The sequence below is a fragment of the Podarcis bocagei genome, assembly GCF_964188305.1.
Source record: "Podarcis bocagei genome assembly, chromosome: 2".
Lineage (NCBI taxonomy): Eukaryota > Metazoa > Chordata > Lepidosauria > Squamata > Lacertidae > Podarcis > Podarcis bocagei.
Genome location: NC_138126.1, coordinates 28149152 through 28173775, shown reverse-complemented (window position 1 = coordinate 28173775; position 24624 = coordinate 28149152). Strand labels below are relative to the sequence as shown.

Here is a 24624-nt window from a genome sequence, read left to right as displayed (position 1 = left end):
ACCAGGTTTGCTTTGCAAAGTTATTTTTCCAGCTGCAAGTATGACAAAGAGATGTCCTCCCACCTTGTTCTGACCCTAGTGTTCTTGGACATCCCTTTGCTGCCTGCTCCACTCCCCCTGCTGTCCGAGAACAGAAATTTGGGCATGCCGTGAAGCGTTCTTCTGGTCAGCAGGAAGTGGAGCAGACAGGCCTGCACGTGCAATATTAGAACAACCAGATTACGTGGGGTGGTTTATGCATCTCTTTTGTATTATTTAGCAGCATTTCTGATAGGGATACTGTTGGACTCCTCCTTCCTCTCTCTTTCTCTCTCTCTCTTCTTTACTACTGTTCTGTTGGTGATCAATGTAATCTGCTAATGGCTTTTTGTTTATAAGCAATTTATTTGCTGAGGTCAAGTCCTGAAACTGAGGTCAAGTCCTGAAAATTCCTCCTCTTCAGGAAGGACATAAAGTTGTTCTCTGCCTTTTTCCTGAAGAGGAGTTAACCTTTTGTTGTCTGCTCCATTCCTTGCTGGCCATAAGAACATTTATGGTATGTAAACCTTTCCGTTCTGACTCCAGAGTCTTGTTTGCGCTACCCTTCCTTCCATGCATAGCTTGTGTATGAAAGTATAAAAGTGCCTCCAACATTGGCCAGTGTTAGCAATACTGAAGGAAGATCGGAGGCACTTATCTAGCTTTTATCTTAAGTTGAGGGTGGGGGGTGAGCCCCCTGCTGTAAACTAAAGATGGGAAATAACAATTTAAATTATAATGGCAATGATAATAGATATACTGCTGTCTCTTACAGATCAATTGAACTGCCCCAGAGCACTTTCAGCCTTTGTACAGTGAACAATTTTGCAGTGTGTGTGATCCTCCAGTGGTATTTATGGGAAAATATCTCACACTTCATTTGTTCAGTCTAAATCAGAAATGTTTATTGCAATGTGCAAGAGCATTAGAAGTAGTTACTTAGACAAATTAAATGATTCCATGCAGTAGCTTTGAAAAGTCTAATTCCTATGCATTGAATAATTTTCATAATTATGCGCAGAGAGCCGAAAAAAAGTAAATTTACATTGTTATTCATAACATTTATGTTCCACCCTGTTGGTTTAAATGTCAGCAGCCTATCCGGAGCCCATCTGTAAGCTAATAATGCCTCACATACACAAATGTTTAAATAACATTAAGGTTTCAATACCACAGTATTAAACTACATTATCTGTCTTTAACTTCTTTTAATGTGGATTGCTGCAGAGTTCTTTGGAGCCGACACAATCTGAATTTTTAGATTTCCAAGATATTTTAGTGCATTCCTCTTATAACAGCTCTGTTGGAATCATTATAGTCTTTTCATGCAAATATGCAATTAGGACATTCTAAAAAATACATATGATGGACCTAGTAATCTGGAAAGGCTCCTTTGGGTATTCAGTGAATGTAATTGAGTTTTTCCTTTAAACCCTGCTATGTTTTTTGAGCCTTATAACTGTTTGGGGATGGGGTGGGGGACAATTATTTTCCTTGGTATTAAATAAAACATTAAGCTTCTTTAAAAAATGCATTATGAACATGATCATGGCCATGCTAAATTGTGAGCACAGCTATTTGCGATTGCTATGGAGTGTCGAATTCTGCAAGCACATGATCTCGTGAATAACTAATTTTATATTAGCAATGCTGCTGACAGTGTTAAAGTTATCTATGTGTCTGTAGTGCAACTGCATGTAAAAATGCCTGCAAGCAGTTGATGAAAAGATCTGGAGGCAAACTGATAGGCGCAGGAGACTGATGATGCACCATCTATATGGCCCCCACACCCCTGACACTTAGGGTATCAACAAAATGTTAAGTAACCTGGGACTTCTCATATTCCCAAAAATATGCAGAATTCCCCATCTAGTACAATTTTCTCCATGTTCTGTCATTTGCACTGTTTATTTTCCTGCTCAGCTAATGGAAGCCAGCAGTGTGCGGCAAGGGTTGGAAGACTCATGGTGGAAGATCTAGGGATGCCTGAATTGGGGCAAGGCTTTGTTCTCATTCCAAGTGAATATGAATAAAGACCTCAAAGGGGCTTCCATCGCTGGTACATCCACAGCTGCCACTTTGCCTGCCTTTCTGTTTGCTTGCCTGGAGGTAAGTTTCCTCGCCTTCTGGCAGGAGAAAGAAGAGGCAGAGATGGCCTTGGTACCGTAGCAGACAGCACAAAAGACTTGTGTATGAGCATCCGATCGATTGAATGCTCAAGACGTGGCACTGGAGAACCACGGGGGGCTGCTATGCTCACAACCATTCCTTCTCCTCACTCCCCTTCCTTCCTTTAGTGCCTGGGGCTTAGTTCAAAACATTGTTTCATTTCATTTCATTGTATCTTCGCTGATGTAGTTTATGCTATATGCAATGAGTACAACGCAGTTACCTTTCTTAGGTTCTGAGTTTTGTTACTGTTTGTGTCTTGTTTGAATTAAGCCACGTTAGCTGCTGTGTCTAGATCAGTAATCTCGTTTGAGCAATTTCTCCATGGGCTGGAGGGATTGCTCCAAACCACAGTTTGCTGGTTTCAGGTATCATGGCAAACTGTGGTTTAATGCAAACATGAACTAAGGAATGAAAGCCTTACACACAAGGAAAAGTCATGGGGAGAGGAAACATTTCGGCACACAGCACTTTTTCCTGATTGTCAAAAATCATGGTTTGTTTAAGGGCTTTTTGAATGCATTCATATAATTGGCAGATTGATCTAAGAAAGACTGCATTAATTATATTATGTTTTCTCCAAGTGAGTAGACCTACCATACTTTTGAAATCAGCAAGGACGTAAAGTCTTACAAATGCATTTGGAGAGGAAATCTATGGCTATTTCGACCACCTTCTCATTTACAAATTCCAGGCAGATGCTACATTACTCAGATAGTTATTTGTGAATTACCATCAGCCGTCCAAATCTTCAGATCAAGTTTTACGTCTCCCATTTGCTTTGGGGGGGGGGGAGAAGAAAATCACTACATTGGTGTCAGGGAAGCTTCACTGTAAAATTCATTTGGGCCAATTTCTACTAATGTCAGCTTGCTATTATTCTCAGCTACTTTCTTGCTCACCTCCATCTCAGGTTCAGAGCAAGCCTAAGGATATGGATTCAGTCTTTCAGTAAGCAAGGCATTACAATTTGTAAGAAAAGTGGGTGGCTTTGGGGCAAGAATTCCATATTGTTGCTACCACCGATGAAGACTCAGCAGTAATTTGAGGAAACAAATAAACCTCCCACCTTTCTGCCAATGGCAGTTCAAGGGTTTGTGTTTGTTAAAGTACATCCTAGAGCAACGCTGAACACTTCATAAGTTCCATGTGTTTGCGAATTGCCTGGGACTGCAAAACAAGCAACTCTTTACCAAGGTAAAGAGGTATGTATTTAGCATCTGTCAAAAATGGTATAGTGAAGGTGCCAGATGAACCTCTGTGATCAGGCAGTGCTACAACTTTGGGGCAGCCACAGAGAATGCCCTTCCCTGGACTGCCACCCACTGAACATCTGAGGGTGGTGGAACTACCAAGAGTACCCCTATGTTGAACTTCACACCAGAGAGAGTGTGTAGGGAAGGAGGCAGCCTTTCAGATATTTCCTGCCCTCCAATGTTTCTCCAATGAAAATAGGGACGTCCCATTCCATAATGAGATTTTTACTATTTGTACCCCACACGTCTTACTGGGTTGCCCAAACCACTCTGGGCAGCTTCCAACATATAGAAAAGCATAAGAAAACATTAAACATTAAAAAACCTTCCCAATACAGGATTGCCTTCAGAAAGCTTGGGGGTCAGATAACTCCATACCCTCCAACATTTCTCAAATGAAAATAGGGACGTCCTAAGGAAAAGCGGGACATTCTGGGATCAAATCAGAAACCAGGACAGCTTCTCTAAATCAGGGACGTCCCTGGAAAATAGGGACACTTGGAAGGTCTGATAATAGGCCTAAGAAGTCCTTTAGGAACACAACTAACACCAGCAACTTGAATGGGGCCTAGAAATGAACTGGCAACCAGTGCTGCTGTTTTAAAACAAGAGTGATATGATTTCTGAAAGGAACCCCGGTCAGTAACCTGGCTGTTGCATTTTGGACCATTTGCAGTTTCCGATCAGATTTCAAGGACAGCCCAGTGCAGAGTGGATTGCAATAACCCAATCTGGAAATTACCAGAGCATGGAGTACCACCACCAAGTCACTTCTGTCCAAAAGGGGTCTTACCTAGTGAACCAGCAGTAGCCGGAAATGGGCATTTTCTAGCCTTTAGCTTCCAGTGACCGTGTTGGATCCAGAAACACCACGAAGCTATGGACCAGCTCCTTCCAAACGAAAACAGGATTATGGCAAGACTGATAATCATGACAAGATGATGGCTATGTCAACAGTATATTGACATGTGCTAGAGTTCATGGAGTGTAGTTTCCGTACTCGTTTTTAGTGCAGTGCTATAAGCTGCCTGTCCCCCAGGCTGCATCTGAAGAACATGCAATGGCCCTCTCAACACAGCTGAGTTGATTTCCCTACAGCCCTCATCTTCCAGATACCAAAGAAGAAGAGAAGTAAAAGGAGACCCATATGACAAACATTGCTTATTGTGATGCTGTCCTATCGCAGGTGGATGAACTGCAAATATATGAACTGGTAGGTTTTGGTTGGCATTTTTTGTGTGTGTGTGATCTAAGACAAACCCAGTTCTGCTTTCATTTCTTGACATTAAAAAATGCAAAACCAAAAGGGAGAGAGATTGAGGGGGGCTGCCTCAAAGGAACTAAAAATGATTTCTCTGCTGTTAAAACAGAACTTCAGTTTGGGGGAGAGGAACTAAGGAAGGTTAAAAATTGCCTGGTGCATCTTAGCTAATCCCTTTTAACAAGCCCACATTATTTGATCTGTACACCTAACCCTGATCTTTAATATTCTAAAACTGACTAGGTTGACAATGCTTGGCAAAGATAAGGATAAGCACTGTGAATCCTGCCGTTAACTGGATGGCTGTGGTACTTTTATGAAGTTAGCGCCTGTCCTTATAGTGACATTTATGCTCCGGTATTAGTCATTAGCCTTTAATCTGCCATCAGTTAGTCCTTTTATCATACACTGGCTTCCCTTGACTTTCCTGTTTGTAATATTAAAACTGCAATTAAACTGAGCCCTGTGCAGCTGGGTGCCTTTACTTACGCTGGTGCTTCTGCGGGGACTCCCAACCATTCCACTCCAGGAATATTTCAGTCTCCTGTGTATGAAAGTGCAGCTTGCGCTTTGAGAGAAGAGTGTGGTGAAGTGGCAGTGAAAATGAAAACATCTGCCTGCCTGCCATCTCTGGATTGCAGCTGTTAAATGGAGACGTGGTCCAGAAAGAAGTCGTGGCAGGTGAAGAAGAAGAAGAGTTTGGTTTTGATATCCCGCTTTATCACTACCCGAAGGAGTCTCAAAGCGGCTAACATTCTCCTTTCCCTTCCTCCCCCACAAGAAACACTCTGTGAGGTGAGTGGGGCTGAGAGACTTCAGAGAAGTGTGACTGGCCCAAGGTCACCCAGCAGCTGCATGTGGAGGAGCGGAGACACAAACCCGGTTCACCAGATTACGAGTCTACCGCTCTTAACCACTACACCACACTGGCTCTTTTAGATGAAGCAGCCTAAAGCCGGGCATAAGCACTATTTGGTCATGGAAGCAACTTGAGACTCCGGTGGCAAGTTGGAATCAAAGAGTGCTCCCAGACTACACACCTGTTCCTTCAGGGAGGGTGCACCCGGATCCTTACACCCCTCCCCTCAATGACTGCATATTCATACATTAAAATTTAGTGTATGGAAGGCATTCACCAATGTGCGTGCGAGAGAGGTGTGGGGTGGGCAGTGATCCTTGGTGTGAGAACAGCAGTGTTGCAAGTCCTTGTTTTCATCTGTAAAATGGTGGAGGGTTAGAGTCCCATTCGATTTTCGCACTATTGTGTAAATGTGCTTGGGAGCCGTAGGGAAGGTTAAGTGGGCACTGTAATATATAATACACCATGTTAAGGCCAGGAGTGGGGAACCTCAGGTCTGGGGGGAGGCCTCTCTATCTGGCCCTCAGGGCCCCCTGGGCCTTGAGCCTCACCTCACTCCACACCTATCTCAAATGCTTTTGCCTCACTGGAATGTATCCTTGAACGGTGATAATGCCTCTTTCTTGCCTGTGTGCTTTGTGTCTGTGTGGAAACCTGACTGCTGCAAGGCTTAAATGCAGTCTGCTATGAAAAGGTAAGTCTCTCAGAATATGTTCCAATCATTCTGTTGGACTTTAATCTCTCAGAATATGTTCCGCTCATATTCTGAGTTGGTCTATGGAATTACCTATTGTGATATGATATGGTGAATTGTTTTTTGAAATAGAAGTTATACTGTTACATACTGCCTGTTACGTCGTGTGTGCCATTACCAGTACTGTATTTTCATAACAAAAGGTTCAGCAGTGTTTTGTATGAAAAGGTAAGTGTCACATCTGTTGCGGCACCTGGTGTTGCTTCTGGCCTCACCCACTATTTGCCCCAACTCAGAGGTTTGCCTGTGAGGGAATGCAACCCCCCTTGTGTGAAGCAGACTTGGACGTCTTGCTGCTAGAGGCAACAGAGAAAAGCCCCACCTCTGTGCATCCTCTGTGATCCCTCCTCCTGCTCCGCTGTGCCTCCCCTTTCTGTGAGGTGCATGTGTGGTGGTGGGCAGGCAGACACATGGAGGAGGAGGTGGCGGCAGCAGCCGACAAGCACAGGGAATGCCTCATGGAGGCTAGATCTGCCACCCTTCCCAGCTTTCCAGAGCCTGCCGCCCTGAGGCAACCGCCTTACCACACCTCATGGGCCCTGGTGGAAAGCATTGCAGGAGCTCATTAGGAACAGTGCCAGATTAAACCGTATGGAGGCCCATAGGCAGTTGACATCTCAGGGAGATGGGAAATAATCTCCTAATAAGTTTTTTTATTTTACCAACCAAATTTTAATAGACCAATTTTATCACACAGTACTATTTTGATTCATTGTTGCGGGGCCCCCTAAAAGGCCGGTGCAGCCCATAGGCTGGTGCCTCCTCTGCCCGTTTGGTAATCCATCACTGATTATGAAGACTGACTCACCTATTGTATCAACGTGTAAGAGAAGCCGGGCGGACTATTCCATCTCCTGGCACCCACATGTACAGCATGAAGGTCTGCAGAGAGGGAGCTGCTTCTTCCCTGCAGTTGATGATGCAACATGCACAGAGGGCAGTGGGTGGAGCCAGTTGGACCATGTGATGTTGGGAGCAGGACTAGTCCATGCAGCCCTGCTCACTAGTCACATGTTGTCAGAGACCGTGCTGAGGAGGGCTGCACAGATGAGGAATGGTGGGAGCCTCCCCCTCCCCCTGCTCCTACTCCTGAATCTTCCCAGGAGTAGGAGGACAGTATAGATTTGAAACAGTGGTTTGCAGAGGGACATAGTTCAGAAGGCAGAAGCTGGGAAATACTGGATGGGGAACAGCTAGGAGAAGAAACACCGGAAGAGAGAGGGTTAACAGATTCACAGTCTCTGGACAGCATCCCTCTGCTCAACCCAAGGTCAAGAAGAGCTCATAAAGTGTCAAAACAGAAACCACAGAGGGTACAAGCTCAGATTAACAAGGCGCAGGAGTGACGTAGATTAATAGGGACAGAAGGGGGTGTGATCCTTAATTGGGAGCACCGCCATTTCTAGGAAATGTATTCTTTGTTCTCTTGCTGTGATTATTAAAGTTTCTAACTGGTAAGACGTTCCTTTCTTTGATCTTCTAATCTACTGCGTGGGGGGCGGGGAGGAAGCTGATTCCCCAGAGTCTGACACATGTGGATAGATTGTGTGAGTCGTTCTTCTGAGCAAGGCTGGTCCTTCTGGCCATGTGCAGTGTCAGGTGTTGCCTTGCTATATGTATCTTGCACACGTGTAACAGCTGGCATCCCTGACAGATGTCTGCAAATCTTTATGAGATGTTATTTCTTTCGCAGAGATTTGCATGCGGCTTTTTGCAGCATTCTACAGAGTGGGTTTTCTAGTCCGCTAACAAAGTAATAAGGATATTTATTGTTCTGTTTATCATTAAAATGCCAAGAGGCCCACCGTTAAAATGCCAGAAGACCCAGAGTCCAACAAAATAGTCCAGGGAACAAAATCACCACCGCGTTTCAGAATGATTTCCCATTAAATTTTATTTTTATTAATATTTAATTCAATAAAACAACATATTAGGCTGCTGTACTTAACGTTCCAGCTATGCTGCAATTATTGCCCATCCTCTTAGGCCCCTTCATCACAAAATAATCTGGCTACAGGCATGCATGAAGCTCACCCCCTATTTCATCTTTCCAGTTCCTTTGTTGCTGTTCTTTGTCCAAATCCTAAAAGTCCTCTCAGGCAGACAAAGGTCTTTTTCTCGCCCCCATTTTGGTTATGGATTTGAATGTGCTATTAACACAGTGGAGACCAAATATGTGATTGGCAGCTGCAGGCATTGGTTTACAATACAAATGTGTAATGATTAAGTCACTTAGTAAAAAAAAAAAAAGGGGGGGGGAGAAGGGAAGCAAGGGAGAACACACAGACCAACATTTTCTGATTCTGAGCCTTTGTGTTTGAATCTGGAACAAAGCATATTGTATTTGAAATAAGATAAGAAGCTGCTTCCCACATAGACGGAATAATTAACAGTAATTTGTAGCCAAAATGAGCCTTAAACAAAATATAATTTGGAATAAATCCAGCCACCCATCTGAAATGAGTTGCAGTGTATATGTGTATATGTATATATATGTGTGTGTGTGTATCTCATTAAGTTATGGTGGTGGGGTGGGTGTGGATGTCAGGCATTGGTAGGTTACTATTGTTTAAGTATCTCTTCTCAGATTATATGCCTTAAAGCTTTGGAATTTGTTGCAGTTCCCCTTTTTGTGTGTGGAGACAAATCTTTTCCCCAAGTCCTATATGTAGAAGAAGGGCCGTTACCTGTATAACACTTGTTATACAGTATATATATATATATATATATATATATATATATATATATATATATATATATATATATATATATATATACTGTATGTATATATGTATATGTATGTATGCATGTATGTATGTATGCATGTATGTATGTATGTATATACACTGTTACACCATGTATAACACTTAACTGAGGAAACTGAACAAGCCACAGTGTATAATCTGAGACAAAAGAAATGGTGAGAGTTTGTCTTTCTTTCTTCAGGCCTTGTACACAGCAGGCATCATTCAGTTTGCAACTCAGCTAGTGATAGTGTTAAAATCAACTAGCCAAGAGGGGGGTGGGTGGAGATGTTGCTTAGCATCCAGGCAGAGAAGCATGATGTTTGCTGAGGTAACAGATGCCCTGGTTGGCTGTGCAATTCTGAGGGAGTTTTCTCCTCTGTATGTTTGGTTGAATGTCTCCCTACCTTCTGATGTTATTTACTTCAAGATACTTCAAGAAACTCCTGAAGAAACACCTGAAGTTTCTTGAGGTAAAAAAAAAGATAAAACATCTCTGTTCCTTTCCCCTCAAATTATACGCTGTGTTTTCTTCAGTTTTGCTCAGTTAAGTGTCACTAGGTTAGGACTCCCATTTGCATTATTTAAGTGACTTAATAGTTTGCTTCCTCAGAGGAACCAACTGTAGGATGCAGCAGCCAATGCAGGTGTACTCTGCCTATTAAACAGTACTCAGGGAAAGGCTTCAGGCCAGTCTTGTGCAACTTCACCTGTAGGGTGGGGATATGGTCGCCACAAATTTATCCCATGATATATAATGACTTGTATATACAGTCTGGTAGCTCTTGACTCCTGCTTAGCTGGAATATATAGTAGTTTTAAAAAAACAACAACCAGAAACATGGAGCCCCATTTACAGTAGGAACTGAATCTGAGAAAACCGTTGAGGTACTTCCTGGGTGTGGGTGGCAGAAGGGATAAAATGCTTTTTACCCAATGCCCTCCACAACTTGTGCAGGGAGACTTCAGTACTTTTTAATGAAGAATTTCAAGGAGATTTTTTTTTTTTAAGTTGAGAATAAATCCCCTTTTAAAAAGCAACAGCAAAAGAGTAAAACAACAGGCTTTTTTTAAAACGGAGGAAAGCAAAGACAATCATATGTAGTAGACCTTCAGTCTGTTTCTTAACCCACGTTTTTAAATTATAAAGCTTAAAGAAAAGTTCAAGGTGGCGATGTTTATTGTAGGGCAAATGGTAGGATTTTCTGGTTGTTGTCGTTTTTTGGTCCAATTCCTTTTAGACGGTTGAAGAGGACATTGTTTAAAAGCATGTTCCCTTTCCGCTCCCCTGAATTTCCACCAGGAGAGCAAAGAACGAAGTGTCCCGATTGTATTCCCTGCTCGGACATTGCTTAAATGTGGCGCCGTCAGATATTTTGTGTAGGCCAGACAGGTTGGCTTGAATGTTTGTGGCATTCTGTTCCATCTCCTGCATTACCCCTGCAACAGCTTTTACCTTTTATAATAAGTGTAGGCTTACCGTCACTTCAGAGAGCAAAGCTGTGCAGCAAGTAATCCCTTCTGAGAACTGCCATCCCTTCCTATCGGTTCCCTTTTGTTTGAGTGACTTATTAGATGCCCTCTCTCTATCAAGCATGAGAGGCTCAGCAGACGGCATCCTCCCCTTTCTTTCTTTGTACTGGTGAATCCTAAATGCCACATGTAAGACGTGGGCTTGCTCCCCTGCTGCTTAATTCTTGGCACAACATGTGAGGTGTCTTTTAGAGGCCTCGTCTACCTATCTGCTCAGCTCCCTAACCTCTCTAGAGCCGAAACGATTTGATGAAACGAAAAACTAATCCGTCCAGCGCGCATCCATGTGCCCTGAATAGCAGGCATGACAACCGTGTAATCAGAAATATAGATGTATGGGAGTTCTGTTTTGCACAGGCCACATTTTTACATCAGGCTCCTGCCAAACTGGGGGTGGGGGGGTGGGTGGGAGGCCTTTTAGCTGGAACTTTTGCCAAAATTCCTGCCTTAATCAAGACCTGAGATCCACATCGCTCCTTAAACACCTACAAGACAGGCAATGTGCACAGGTGTCTCCTTTCGTAGTTTCCTCTCTTTCCAAAAGGGGAAACAGAGACAGAGCACAATTCAAAGTGTTGGTGCTAACCTTTAAAGCCCTAAACAGCCTTGGCCCAGTGTACCTGAAGGAGCGTCTCCACCCCCATCATTCTGCCTGGACACTGAGGTCCAGCGCCAAGGGCCTTATGGCAGTTCCTTTGCTGCGAGAAGTCAAGTTACAGGGAACCAGGCAGAGGGCCTTCTCGGTAGTGGCACCCGCCCTGTGGAATTCCCTCCCACCAGATGTCAAAGAGAAAAACTACTAGAATTTTAGAAGACATCTGAAGGCAGCCCTGTTTAGGGAAGCTTTTAATGTTTGATGGACTATTGTTGGAAGCCACCCAGAGTAGCTGGGGTAACCCAGCCAGATGGGCGGGGTATAAATAATAAATTACCATCATCATCATCACCATCACCATCTGTTTAATTGCCTCATTTTCTTCAGGACGTATATTATTATTTGTTTTAAAACGGTTCTAAATGTACCTACATACATACATCCCTCTCAGTTGCGTATGAAAATACAACATGAACGCATTAAAGCAGCATCATAAAAACAGAGATAAAAAATCAGAAAAAAACCTTAGCAAAACCATATTATAAAAATGGATAAAAGCAGGAATTTAGTCATAACAGTGTCCAATCAGGGAAAGCCTTGGAAAAGTGGGGGTGAGTAGAGAGCCTTTACAAGTTGTCCGAAGGAACTGATGGATGGCGCCTCATGTTTGGCAGAAGGAAGGGCATTTCGGAGTGCAGGGGCAATGACAGGAAATGCCCATTTTTGGGTCACCACCCTGGTTCCTTGAGGAAATTTTCCCCAGATGATCTAAGTCATCTTACAGGTCTGTACAGGGGTAGGATGGGCCCAATATAAGCATGTAATAAGTCCCATCATATAACTCCCCTTACACCTTTCCCTGAGGGGACGTGGGTGGCGCTGTGGTCTAAACCACTGAGCCTCTTGGGCTTGCCAATCGGAAGGTTGGCGGTTCAAATCCCTGCAATGGGGTGAGCTCCCGTTTCTTGGTCCCAGCTCCTGCCAACCTAGCAGTTTGAAAGCACGTCAAAGTGCAAGTAGATAAATAGGTACCACTCCGGCGGGAAGGTAAACGGCGTTTCTGTGTGCTGCTCTGGTTTCTCCAGAAGCAGCTTAGTCATGCTGGCCACATGACCCAGAAAAACTGTCTGTGGACAAACGTCGCTCCTCTCGGCCAGTAAAGCGAGATGACCGCCACAACCCCAGAGTCGTTCGTGACTAGACTTAACTGTCAGGGGTCCTTTACCTTTTACACCATTCCCTGAACATATTATCTCCCTGTGCGAACAAATAAGAATGAAATTGATCTGAGCCAGAAATGACATGTGTAAACTTTGCACAACTAAACCAAACTGTGAGTTTTCTCTTGTTCAATTCATTCAGTTGCTAAGTGGAATGCTTAGGTTTATGGCCTCTGTATGAATGTGTTGTTTGTGATTGTATTTCACATCCTTGGGTAGGTGATGGGAATCCTCATACCTCAAAGAGTTGCGTCTCTTCTTATGCTTTTCTGCCTCTGGCCCGCTCCCTGCAAAGTCTCACCCTCCGTCAGCTTAATATTATCCTCTGGCAAGCTGAATTATGCAGCTGAGATGACTATATGAATTCTAAAGTTGATGTGGAGACAAAGTCAGATTATCCTCAGGCACCTGCACCCTAACAGTCCTTTCCCATTCACATGCATTCAGCGATAATGGATCCTGAAGTGGCCGGGCCAGCAAACTAGCTGCTTCATGGTATCACCTAAAATAGATGACATAATAAAGCCAATACTCATGGCAGCTTCAGTGTGTGTTCCACTTCCGAAGTGGAGACAAAGAGCTTTTGCACTGCTAAGGCAAAAAATCTTCTCAGCATAGGGATGCCTGTATCCTGGGAGCACTTTTTAAAAAAAACTGTATTGAAGACGGCTGCTCCCCTAAGGTCATGGTAGTCACCAACACTTCTCATTTGAACAGCTCTTCAGAATTTCAGACCTGGATATTCCCCATCCCCTCTTTCTTCCACTATCAAATTGGTAAAGGTAAAGGGACCCCTGACCATTAGGTCCAGTCGTGACCGACTCTGGGTTTGCGCGCTCATCTCGCTCTATAGGCCGAGGGAGCCGGTGTTTGTCCGCAGACAGCTTCTGGGTCATGTGGCCAGCATGACTAAGCCGCTTCTGGTGAACCAGAGCAGTGCACAGAAACGCTGTTTAGCTTCCCACCGGAGTAGTACCTATTTATTTACTTGCACTTTGATGTGCTTTCAAACTGCTAGGTTGGTAGGAGCTGGGACCGAGCAATGGAAGCTCACCCTGTCGTGGGGATTCGAACCGCCGACCTTCTGATTGGCAAATCCTAGGCCCACAGCGCCACCCGCGTCCCTCATCAAATTGGTATAAACTATCAAATTGGTGTATATTGCATACATGTAACCCAAGAAGGGGAATGTGGGATGAATGTGTCTTTGTTAACAGCCTTTGAGTTTGAGAGCATTTGGTATTACGCAAGCCGTTTATTGGGGTAACCAAAGAAGGATCTGACTGTCCGGGAGGGAGACCAGTCTGAGAACCCTAGGCACACTACCTCAAGTTGTATGATGGAAGAAGGCAGAGCATGCATATAATAAAGATTTAGTATGAGCAGCTAAGGTAAGAGATCAGTTATAACAACCCTTGAGCAAAACTGCCAATAAGATGATACATTTGGGGTGCTTGCTCTTCGGGAACCATTTTAAGTGGCTCTTTGTCAAATACCTTGACAAAATCAGCAAGGAAATCCTTCTGTCCTGGACAGGTGTTGTTGGGTCCCACCACCCTTTGCTGCTGGGAGCAAAAAGGTCACTAAACTTAGTGAGGAGAGAAGCTAATAACAGCTACTTGGAAATTGGGATGCCTGAATTTAGGACTTTAAAAAAGCTCCCCCCCTCTCCTATCGCCTTGAAGGAGATATTTTCAGGAATCATTGGAGTTGCACTTCAAAATGCAAACAACTAGCTTGAAAGGGGTTTAGTCTGCAAATGTCACCCTAAAATTCACAAAAGTGAATTTTGCAAATATGGCTGTGTTCTACTTTCAGAGGCAGTGAGCTCTTGAATACCACTTTCTGGGAGTCACACGCAAGGAGAGGTGAAGAATTATACATGGAGTTCAGAGTACATAATGCAACTTTTCATTTAATCAGGATACAGTTTTGAAAAACGAATCAACCAACGGGCATGGTGATAGGTGAAAGTGAAAGACAGAATCTGAAGCAGAAATCCAGAAACTAGGAAACGAAACTGATTGATACATTGAAGTAGTGCATTTTGCAACTACTTCTGGTGTTCCGTCATTTACTAGTAATGTTGAATTTATTTTTTTTAAATAAAGAATGTGTTGAGTTTGGATGCAAACTGTTAAGCCCACTGCAGAAAACTTTGCTTTCAAACCGCTCTTGACTCTCAGGTGGGTGGGGGGAGATTCTGTTCTAAACCGTGGAATGCACTCAATTCTGGACTGAGTATACTTGTTAGTATACGTAAATAGAGATGGCTGTGGAGGAAAATATATATATATCATAGATTTGAAAAGAAATAGTGTATTATCCCTCGTTTGCTTTTTTAAAAGCAGAGCCTTTGTTCTCTTGGTCTCTGCAGGCCAGTATGCAGCTTTAACATGAAGCAATGCTAATGAGCATTTGGAGCCGTTAATTTATGATGCATCTGACAGCATTGTAGTGAATTGGGTATGAGATGCATGTGATTATGTCGGCATGCTGAAGAATAAACCAGCTGCTATTTGTTCTGTGAGCATACAGAGAACACCCTCTCGTTAATGGCCCATAGCATGATCTGGCATCTGGTAAACTAATACGTTGTCATCTTTACCATGAAAGTCGCCACAAATCATTAATGAATGCAGCAACCATTCAACTTCTTATGTTGTCTGAAACACACCAATTACTGTAAAAGTGTTCCTATTAGCAGCATGATTGAATGATAGCAACCGGAGAGTAACTTGTTAGCACAAACTCTTGTTGTAGAGACAGTAATGAACTGCTCACTCCAGCACTTGTTATTCCCTTTTAATCAGGAAGGATGGTTAGAGTTGATTATTTATATTGGTACTTTGCATCAGCACCCAAGGTAACAAGCACAAAACTATTTCTTGGATGCTTCCACTGATGGTATCCACGACTGGCTTTTGCAAGAGACAGGAAGGCAACAGGATGGGCTGGTGATCATAAAACAGAATAATAGAATCATGGAGTTGGAAGAGACCCCGAGGGCCATCTAGTCTAACTCCCCACAATGCAGGAATCTCAACTAAAGCATCCAAGACAGATATCCATCCAACCTCTCCTTAAAAACCTCCAGTGAAGGAGAGTTCACAATCTCCTGAGGGAGTCTGTTCCACTGTCAAATAGCTCTTACCATCAGAAAGTTCTTTCAGATGCTTAGTCTGGTAACCTCGAGGTTAGATTACTGCAATGTGTTATATGTAGGGCTGCCTCTGAAGACAGTTTGGAAACTTCAGCTGAAGTGCAGAATTCAGCAGCCAGGTTGCTCACCTGGGCAAGATGGGTGGAGCATATTACACCGATCCTGGTCCGACTGCCCTGGCTACCAATTAGTTTTGGGACCACTTCAAAGTTTTCACCTATAAAGCCTTAAATGGCTCAGGACCAAAATACCTCAAAGACCATCCCTTTCCATATGAATCTCCCCAGACCCTGAGATCATCTTCTGAGGCTCTTCTTTGTGTGCTTCCTCCTCTTGTGGAGGAGGTCAGGAGGGTGGCAACACAAGAACGGGCCTTTTCTGCAGTGGTTCCCCGCTTGTGGAATGTTCTCCCCAGTGAAGGGTTCGGCTGGCACCTTCATTATACACCTTTAGGTGCCAGGCAAAAGCATTCCTCTTTAACCAGGCCTTTTGTTGATTGACATCCAATGTCCTTTTAAAATGTGTTGGGGAGGGTGGGTTATTGGGTTGCTTTTATTATGTATTTTGTATTTTTTTATTGTGATTTTTATGTTGTGAACCACCCTGAGACCTGTGGGTATAGGGCTGTGTGGGAGTCATAAAGCCACGGTAAAGGCTTGTAATATTGCAGGGTGCCCCCTGACCTCGGCTGACCAGCACTCTGAGCTTTACAATGTATTGGAATGCATTGACCTTATATGGAGTTATGTTCCCCCTCTGGGCAGTGTAACCTTATATGGTTTGTGGGTGGGTTAAAGCCATGACCGGATGTAGGTAATGTGAGACATTGGCAAACGGCCATGCGGCTGGAGGGAGAACAAAGGATAATAAAAAAGTTACCGGAGGGAGAGAGAAGTTCGAAAGGAGCTGCTCATACCATCCTGAAAATATTGCTGGCTCTCTGTGTCTTTATTTTATGCTAAACAGCACCATTTTGTAACGGCTGGCTCTGACAGGGCTGTATAGTTTAGGAGGCTTCTTTGGTCAAAATTGAGTACACACTTCCAGAGTTAATGCTAAATACATTACTTCTGGTAAATGGGCTACCATAGCTGCTAGAGAGCCATGAAAATTTGTGTCCCAGCCTTTTCTGAAACCCAAGTGGTGCATTGGTTGCCAGATGTGAGTCCCCCCCCCCTCCAGCATTCTACCCCACTGCTTACTGAGTTGTGTATGTTCAGTGGTTTGTTTGACATTCTCAACTGGCTCAGGAAAATGGTGTTTGGTTTCCACAATACAGTTGACAATTACGAGCTGGATAAATCTGTGTTTTCCACCATGTAGTAATGAACTTTCAGCAGCCTTGCTAACTGGGAGCCATGAATATATGGAACTGTCTTATAATTCACTTGGCTGAACAGCTGTCTAGGGCCCAAATGGAGGTCTTTCCTGGTCGATTCTCAATTGGTGTATGCCAGGGATTGAACTGTGGACCTTCAGCAACAAACTATGCCCTGCGACCCCTTCTGGAAGTTGCAGCTAAATGACCATAACGTGGGAAGTGTTTACTTTGCAGCTGTTGATTGATGAAATTGCAAAAAGGTGTCGTGGAGGGTGGCATTGGAACGGAATAAGGAATACCTCTCACTGGTTTGCAATGTGAAGTAGCTACGCAGAACCACTCATTTTAAAATAGGACTGTGGGGTAGATTTTGATTGCAATTGATGCCTGGTAATGGACCCTCATATAACTCAGTCTGGCACCAGATCCATAAAATGCTTTTGCAGTCCAGAGCGAAAAGCTATCTCAAGCTCTAGGTCTGCAGCTGAGACTGTAAACACAAGCATAATCTACTCCACAGTTCCTTTTACCAAACGGAGGAGTATGTGAGAGGGAGACCTGGGAGCTGATTATTCACAGATCCTGGGTCTTTACATTCCTGAAAGCAAGGAAGTCAGCCAGAAGGCTATAAATCAACGACTGAGCTTAGTAATGAGTGGCATCATGCTACAGCATTGTCTATTCACTTTAGAATGATAAAATAAAAGGCTGTGTGTCTTGGAAAGAGTAACAGCCTTATTCTTTTTGCCAGCTAATGGTGGACACATTATTTAAAATGGTAGAGCATTTAACTCAGGGATCAGTAAGCGGGATATTCCTTTTTATCCCATTCCCTGATAAAATGTTTGGCATTTTAAACAGGGCTCACACCGGATTAGATTAATTTAAGTGGGGAACCTTTGGCTCTCCAGATGTTGCTGAACCACAACTCCCATCACCCCTAGCCATTGGCTATGCTTGCTGAGCCTGATGGGAGCTGTAGTTCAGCAACATCTAAAAGACCACAGGCCCCTTCTCCTGTTTTACCCAATTGTTTGCATTTGAATTGATGATGGGTGCAGTCCCAACAATAGATCTTCTGGGATGAGTGAGTTAGAATGTGGCAGGTCTCTGGCAACTGGGTGGTATCTAGGCTAGCAAAAAAGAAAAAAAAGGTGCTGTGTTGTTGTTTCGTTGTTTAGTCATGTCCGACTCTTCGTGACCCCATGGGCCAGAGCACGCCAGGCACTCCTGTCTTCCACTGCCTCCCGCAGTTTGGTCAAACTCATGCTGGTAGCTTCAAAAACACTACCCAACCATCTCGTCCTCTGTCGTCCCCTTCTCCTTGTGCCCTCCATCTTTCCCAACATCAGGGTCTTTTCCAGGGAGTCTTCTCTTCTCATGAGGTGGCCAAAGTATTGGAGCCTCAGCTTCAGGATCTGTCCTTCCAGTGAGCACTCAGGGCTGATTTCCTTCAGAATGGATAGGTTTGATCTTCTTGCAGTCCATGGGACTCTCAAGAGTCTCCTCCGGCACCATAATTCAAAAGCATCAATTCTTAGGCAATCAGCCTTCTTTATGGTCCAGCTCTCACTTCCATACATCACTACTGGGAAAACATAGCTTTAACTATACGGACCTTTGTTGGCAAGGTGATGTCTCTGCTTTTTAAGATGCTGTCTAGGTTTGTGCTGTAGTTGCTTTGAAACTATTTCAAAGGCTTGTTCTCATGTGGGTCTGGCTCAAGTGGAAGTGTATCCAGTATGCACCTCCAGATCCCATTCCCAAAACAGATTCCTCTGCTCATTCTGTCTGTCAAGGGAGTGTTCTGAAGCCTCAAGGCTGTATAAATCCAGCAAAACAGTACATATCCCGAAGTAACACGAACAGCACTGGTAGGTGTGGTGTTGTCAACCCTTTGGAGAGCAGCAAGTGTCGGCAACCACTGGCATATATGTAAGCTCTCTGACTGGTTTCCCCCCATTACTTCTCTTCATTTCAGTTTCGTGTCAGAGGTCCTTTTTATTGGCATTACACTAGCTGCATATTGTCTGGCGCTCTGGGCTGTACACAGGAGTAAAATGTGCAAGATTTCTCTCTCTCTCTTCTCAAGATGGAGCGCGACTAGAAAATCCTATTTTCCAAAGGCCAGTCACCTCTCTCTGCACAATAGTTCTGTCCTTCAAGTACTTGTTTCCTTTTTAAAGTTTATATCAGTAGTTGGAAAGGCTGCCTGAGGCGGTTTATTTTCTGTTACAACTCTTCTCTGTGTAAAGCATTTCCTCCTAAATCCTTTTAATGGATGACCTTTTCTTCGCTTAAGTTCATGCCCTCTTTTTTCTTTTCTCTGACGTGATTGCCTATAACTTTATATGGGGGTGCTGGTTTCCCCCCCTCTTTGCTTTTTTTGTTTGTTTGTTTTGTTTCGCTTGGAATAGTAACCAGTGCTTTGGAATAGCAACCAGTTAATTTCTAGTCTTTTAGAAGGGAGACCTAGCTGCAATAAGCCCATGGCATATTCAAGGCTTGGAATTGTCACAGGGCGTAATCCCAGCTTAGGGTCCATTGGAATGAGCAGTGGGAGTCAGTAACCTCTGCACCATCCACAATCTGTCAGCAAGCTGCAAAATGAGGCTTTTTGCATCAACCACCTGTTTCATCTTGCCATTCCATAGTGAGACCAAATTTTGGATATTGAAGCCATCCAGGGCTGCATTACAGAGGATAATCCTTAGTTTGAAGCACAGTCTGATCCAAGTCCTGTCTATAGATAGACCACTGTTAGGGTGACGGAGAGTGGTGGTTTTGAAGTTCCCCTTAAACAGTTAATGCCTAGATTAGCAGACTGAGCAGGATCACTTGGTCACAGTACTCCCCACTGTGAGAGTGTTCCTTTTTTAAACTATGCCAATTATTTCTAGATTTGCATCTATTCATATAAATTAGCATATGCAACTTTTGTTCAGACCAGTGCCATATTTAGTCCACTTGGCAATGAATTTCTACTCTTATGGCAACGTGTAAGTGGCCATGCTGTGCTCTGGATCTTTGCTTTAGGTTTTGAGGCCGTGATATTTATTTATTAATTTTGAATTCAGCAATGTAGCTTTCTTGAATTCACCTGCAAGGGCAATGTGGTTGTGTGGGCACAACTTTGCACTTGCAACTCAGGTTCATTATTAGAATGATGTTGCAGAGGTTTTCCTTGACCTTGCAAGTTCAAGTATGTAGACATCAAGGATAACCTTCGTATAGTGTTTTAGTAAGGTGCTCAGAACACTGAATAGGAAACCTCAGTGAAACATTTTAAAAGAGTTTAGTAGAAAGTAGCCAGGATAAATGCAGCAAGGAGATCAGGCTTACAAGTGGTAAAAGTTTAGATAAGTCTTAATAGCAATAGTCAGCAGATCTTTATTATAAAGGTCCAAGTGTTTGAGCGTAGCTCTCTCTGCCCCTCTAATATGCTCGACGCTAGATTACTATCAGATTATTACTTGAGAATTTTCCATTGTGATAACCTTGAGTATCTTTTAATAAAATAATTATTTTCTTGATATTTCTTATAGATGAGGGTGGCTGAGTTGTGAAGAAGTCAAATGGAAAAACGTAACTTCTACCATCAGATTTCAGGAAAGTGGGTTATAGTGCCTTGGGAGCTTTTTAACTGATTAATTTTTAAAGGATGTATTAATACTAATTCAGCAAGGTAATAAGACAAAAAGGATTTAAGTATTTCTGCCTGGTAGAAAGAGCTTGCTAAAATGACTTTTCTGCTGTCACCATTATAAAAATAAAGAAACACTTCCAAGTATTTCTGCAAAGGCTGTTTTATGCACTTAAATTTAGCCTTAATTGTTCTGGGTTATGTTTGGGACTTGTTTAAAATAACAGTTTTTTTTTTTAAAATAACAGTTCCTCATTTTCCACATCATTTCTGTGTTCCCATTTTATCACATGCCTTATTCAAAGCTCTTGTTATCTGCCCTGGTACCTATAGGTCTGGGTCAAGTCAGTAGAATGCATATTCACCAGCTAGTTGAGATGGGGTCGTGATTAGGGAAGTTGTGAGGCACTGGGAGCAGGTGGAGGCACACAGAAGGAAGGCAGGGGAGGTGAAGAGGCATTAGGCCAGAAACAAGGTATCTGGGGCCCTGGAGATGTTGCTGCACTACAACTCCCAACTCCCACCTGAGGCTGATGGTTGTTGGAGTTCAACAACTTCTTCCATGTGTTAATGAACAGTTTGTATGATTTTTTTTCCTGGAATAAAAGTCTTATTGAAACTATGCAAGTTAGTGGGCCGTTCAGCGTTAGCAGCAGAAGTTGAGAATGTTGGCTGCTTTTGAATGCCGTGATAAACTACGGTTTATTGCAAACCATAGTTAAGACTGTTAAGGGGTCATATGAAAAGACAAGTTGCAGCTAGAGCAATAAATGGTGACTAAACACTGGCAAAGCCATGTTGGATGGATTGCTAGGTGGACTTTACGCTACAAGGACATAAAACCAACGAAATGAATTTTGGGTCATCATTTTAGAGAGTGACAAACAAGACCTATTATATTTCTGTTGATTGAATATTTCTATACTGAATTATATGTTATAATAAATGGATGACGATGACAGTGATGATGATATTATCAAACAAAGTAAAACTGATAAAATCTGCCCACTGAGTTTGATAACAATGAGAACAACCAAACCTCATGGAAACCTACAGGAAAGCGTTTGTGGTTTTTTCTTGAAGGTTATCAGAGAGGAAGCCTGGTCAATGGGCTGCTGGGCCTTGGCCCAGGTCTGGAATGGGCTTTAGCTGGGGTCCAGTTTGGATGCTGGTGGATCATGCTAGAAATCCGTGAATGGATATTTGTGGAAAGGCACAGTTCAGTGGTTAGAACACATTCGCTACCAAGCTAGATGGATTAGTGACTTGACTGAAACCCTAAAGATTTCAGTAAGGTAAAACTAGCTGGCAAGAAGGATAGAAGGAAGAAATATTGCACACTGCCTCCTTATCTGATACAGCGCACCTCTTCAAAATGATGGGTTCCTTGCAACTATGACGATGTGAGCATGGGATATGCATGAAAAACTATTCCACTCCTCAAGGAAAACATATCTTCATTTAAAATCCAGTGTTTTCTCGTATTTAATCAACACAGGTCACTCTCTTCTTCCATGCTGCTTTTACATGGGTTTTAGTTTTGTTTTATCCTTCACTTGCAGCACAGGAGTGTAAGGCGAGTTCTCCCAGCTAGATCTTTCCTCCCTCACCTATGATTCTCCAGGAAAGGAAAAAGGCTCTTAAAATGGCGCAATATATATATTTCTGGTTTATACTGCTATAATGTATCATTGGCATTTCTGTTGGACATACCAAAGGATGTGGCTTTATGAAGCTTCACATAGCTCAGTCGTATCATACATTAAGGTAAAGGGACCCCTGACCATTTGGTCCAGTCGTGGCCGACTCTGGGGTTGCGGCGCTCTTCTTTCTTTATTGGCCGAGGGAGCAGGCGTACAGCTTCCAGGTCATGTGGCCAGCATGACTAAGACGCTTATGGCAAACCAGAGTAGTGCACGGAAATGCCGTTTACCTTCCTGCTGGAGCGGTACCTATTTATCTACTTGCACTTTGACATGCTTTAGAACTGCTAGGTTGGCAGGAGCAAGGACCGAGCAATGGAAGCTCACCCCATCGTGGGGATTCGAACCGCCGACCTTCTGATCGGCAAGTCCTAGGCTCTGTGGTTTAACCCACAGCGCCACCCGCGTCCCTTGGTAGCATACATTAGTTGCATGCAAAACATCCCAGGTTCAATCCCTGCCATCTTCAAGTTCAACCGGAAACAGACTCCTGTCTGAAACCCTGGAGAGTAAACCCTGCCAGTAAACCCTGACAAACGATCTAACAGTGTGAGGGAGCTTCCTGCTTTTTTATTGAACTGTAAGCATACAGGGAGCAGGGGTAAACCATCGCTGTTGCCCATTATCTGGTCAAGAATCACGGAGTATGCTTTCTCTTTCCTCTCCTCACATTTAGTGTGCCAAGTATTTTACAATCTTTCCTCCTGCATAAGTTATGATGAAGAGGGGGGCAGTGAAAGGAGGACTAGAGCACCACAGAAGGACTTGAAATTGTACACCAAACTGTATAACAAGCCAGGTTATTTGTTTGTGGTTTTGGAATTGCCATGATTGGAACAGACCAGGATCTGAACCCCGCTTCTAACTATGCTTTAGTTCCAACCCGCTGCAGTGCAGGATGTATTGAGTTGTCGAGCGCTGAGGAATGAAGAGCCTTTGTAAAGGGACCGAGAGGGTGGGCATGAGGCTCATGCATAATTTGACTGACTAATCAGAAATATGTGTATCCACACCATCTGTAACACACGTTCCACCATTACTAGGGGAGCTTCTAGGTGTAGCACTTTTAGGGTGATGTATATAAAAAAACCTAAGATCATGGCCACTGGTCCCATCACCTCCTGGCAAACAGAAGGAGAAGAAATGGAGGCAGTAAAATATTTTACTTTCTTGGGCTCCGTGATCACTGCAGATGGTGACAGCAGTCATGAAATTAAAAGACGCCTGCTTCTTGGGAGAAGAGCGATGTCAAACTTAGACAGCATCTTAAAATCAGAGACATCACCTGTCAGGGGTTCAGGGACAGAGGCACAGGTGAGGGGGGAGACGGAGAGCGATGGGGAAGAAACCCAGGACAGTGAGGAAGAGGATGACAATGACTTGAGGTCTTCCATGAGTCTCTCAAGTGAATCGGAGGATTCCCAGAAGGGGGCGCCCCTGGTCAAGCCAAGGGGGGTCACAGGGGGGACTTGCCAGGAGAAGGGAAGCAGCAGGGAAACCCTGAGTGGGAGTGGGAGATCGGGGTCGGCTTCCCAGGAGGAACGGAGTGAGAAGGGTGGAGTTCCCAGTGTGACACACGGAGCAGAGCAGGAAGGAGACAGGCAAAGGAGATCGGGGCAGGACGTCCTGCCGGAAGGGGCGGAGAGTAGTACAGGGAGTAGTGTAGCTGTCAAAAGGAAGGTCAGGGGGAGCGAACGCGCGCCAAGTTCAAATGTGGAGGCGCGCGGAAATGCAGAGAGCCCGGAGGAGGAGCCTGGCCCCAAAGCACGAAGGAGGGGGGAGCAGGCATCTGAGGGATCCGCGTCGGGGGAAAGCAGGAGGGAAGGAACCCAGGGGGGCAGGAAGACCCTGCGGAAAAGAAAGGACAGGAAGAGGTGGTCTAGCACAAGCCTCTTAAGCTGGTGTAGAGGCGGGACCGACTCAGAGGGGACTTCAAATGTCTAGGCTAAAAGACGCGGGGCTGCATGCCTCGGTAGTGTTACCAATAATGAACTGCAATAAACATCCTTGTATATAAGAAGAGCTTGGCGTTGGTCTTTTGTGAGCTGAGACCTGAGGCAGCCCCTAACATCACCTTACTGACAAAGGTCTGTATAGTTAAAGCTATGGTTTCCCCAGTAGTGATGTATGGAAGTGAGAGCTGGACCATAAAGAAGGCTGAATTGATGCTTTTGAATTATGGTGCTGGAGGAGACTCTTGAGAGTCCCATGGACTGCAAGAAGATCAAACTTATCCATTCTGAAGGAAATCAGCCCTGAATGCTCAGTGGAAGGACAGATCCTGAAGCTGAGGCTCCAATACTTTAGCCACCTCATGAGAAGAGAAGACTCCCTGGAAAAGACCCTGATGTTGAGAAAGACTGAGGGCACAAGGAGAAGGGGACG

The 24624-nt window shown here is 43.9% G+C and overlaps 1 protein-coding gene across 6 annotated transcripts in view; it reads left to right on the top strand.

Moving 5' to 3' along the window:
* The window catches only part of FHIT (fragile histidine triad diadenosine triphosphatase), a 1070670-nt gene that overhangs the window by 256979 nt on the left and 789067 nt on the right, over positions 1–24624 (top strand). The gene's annotated exons all lie outside the window — the stretch shown is intronic.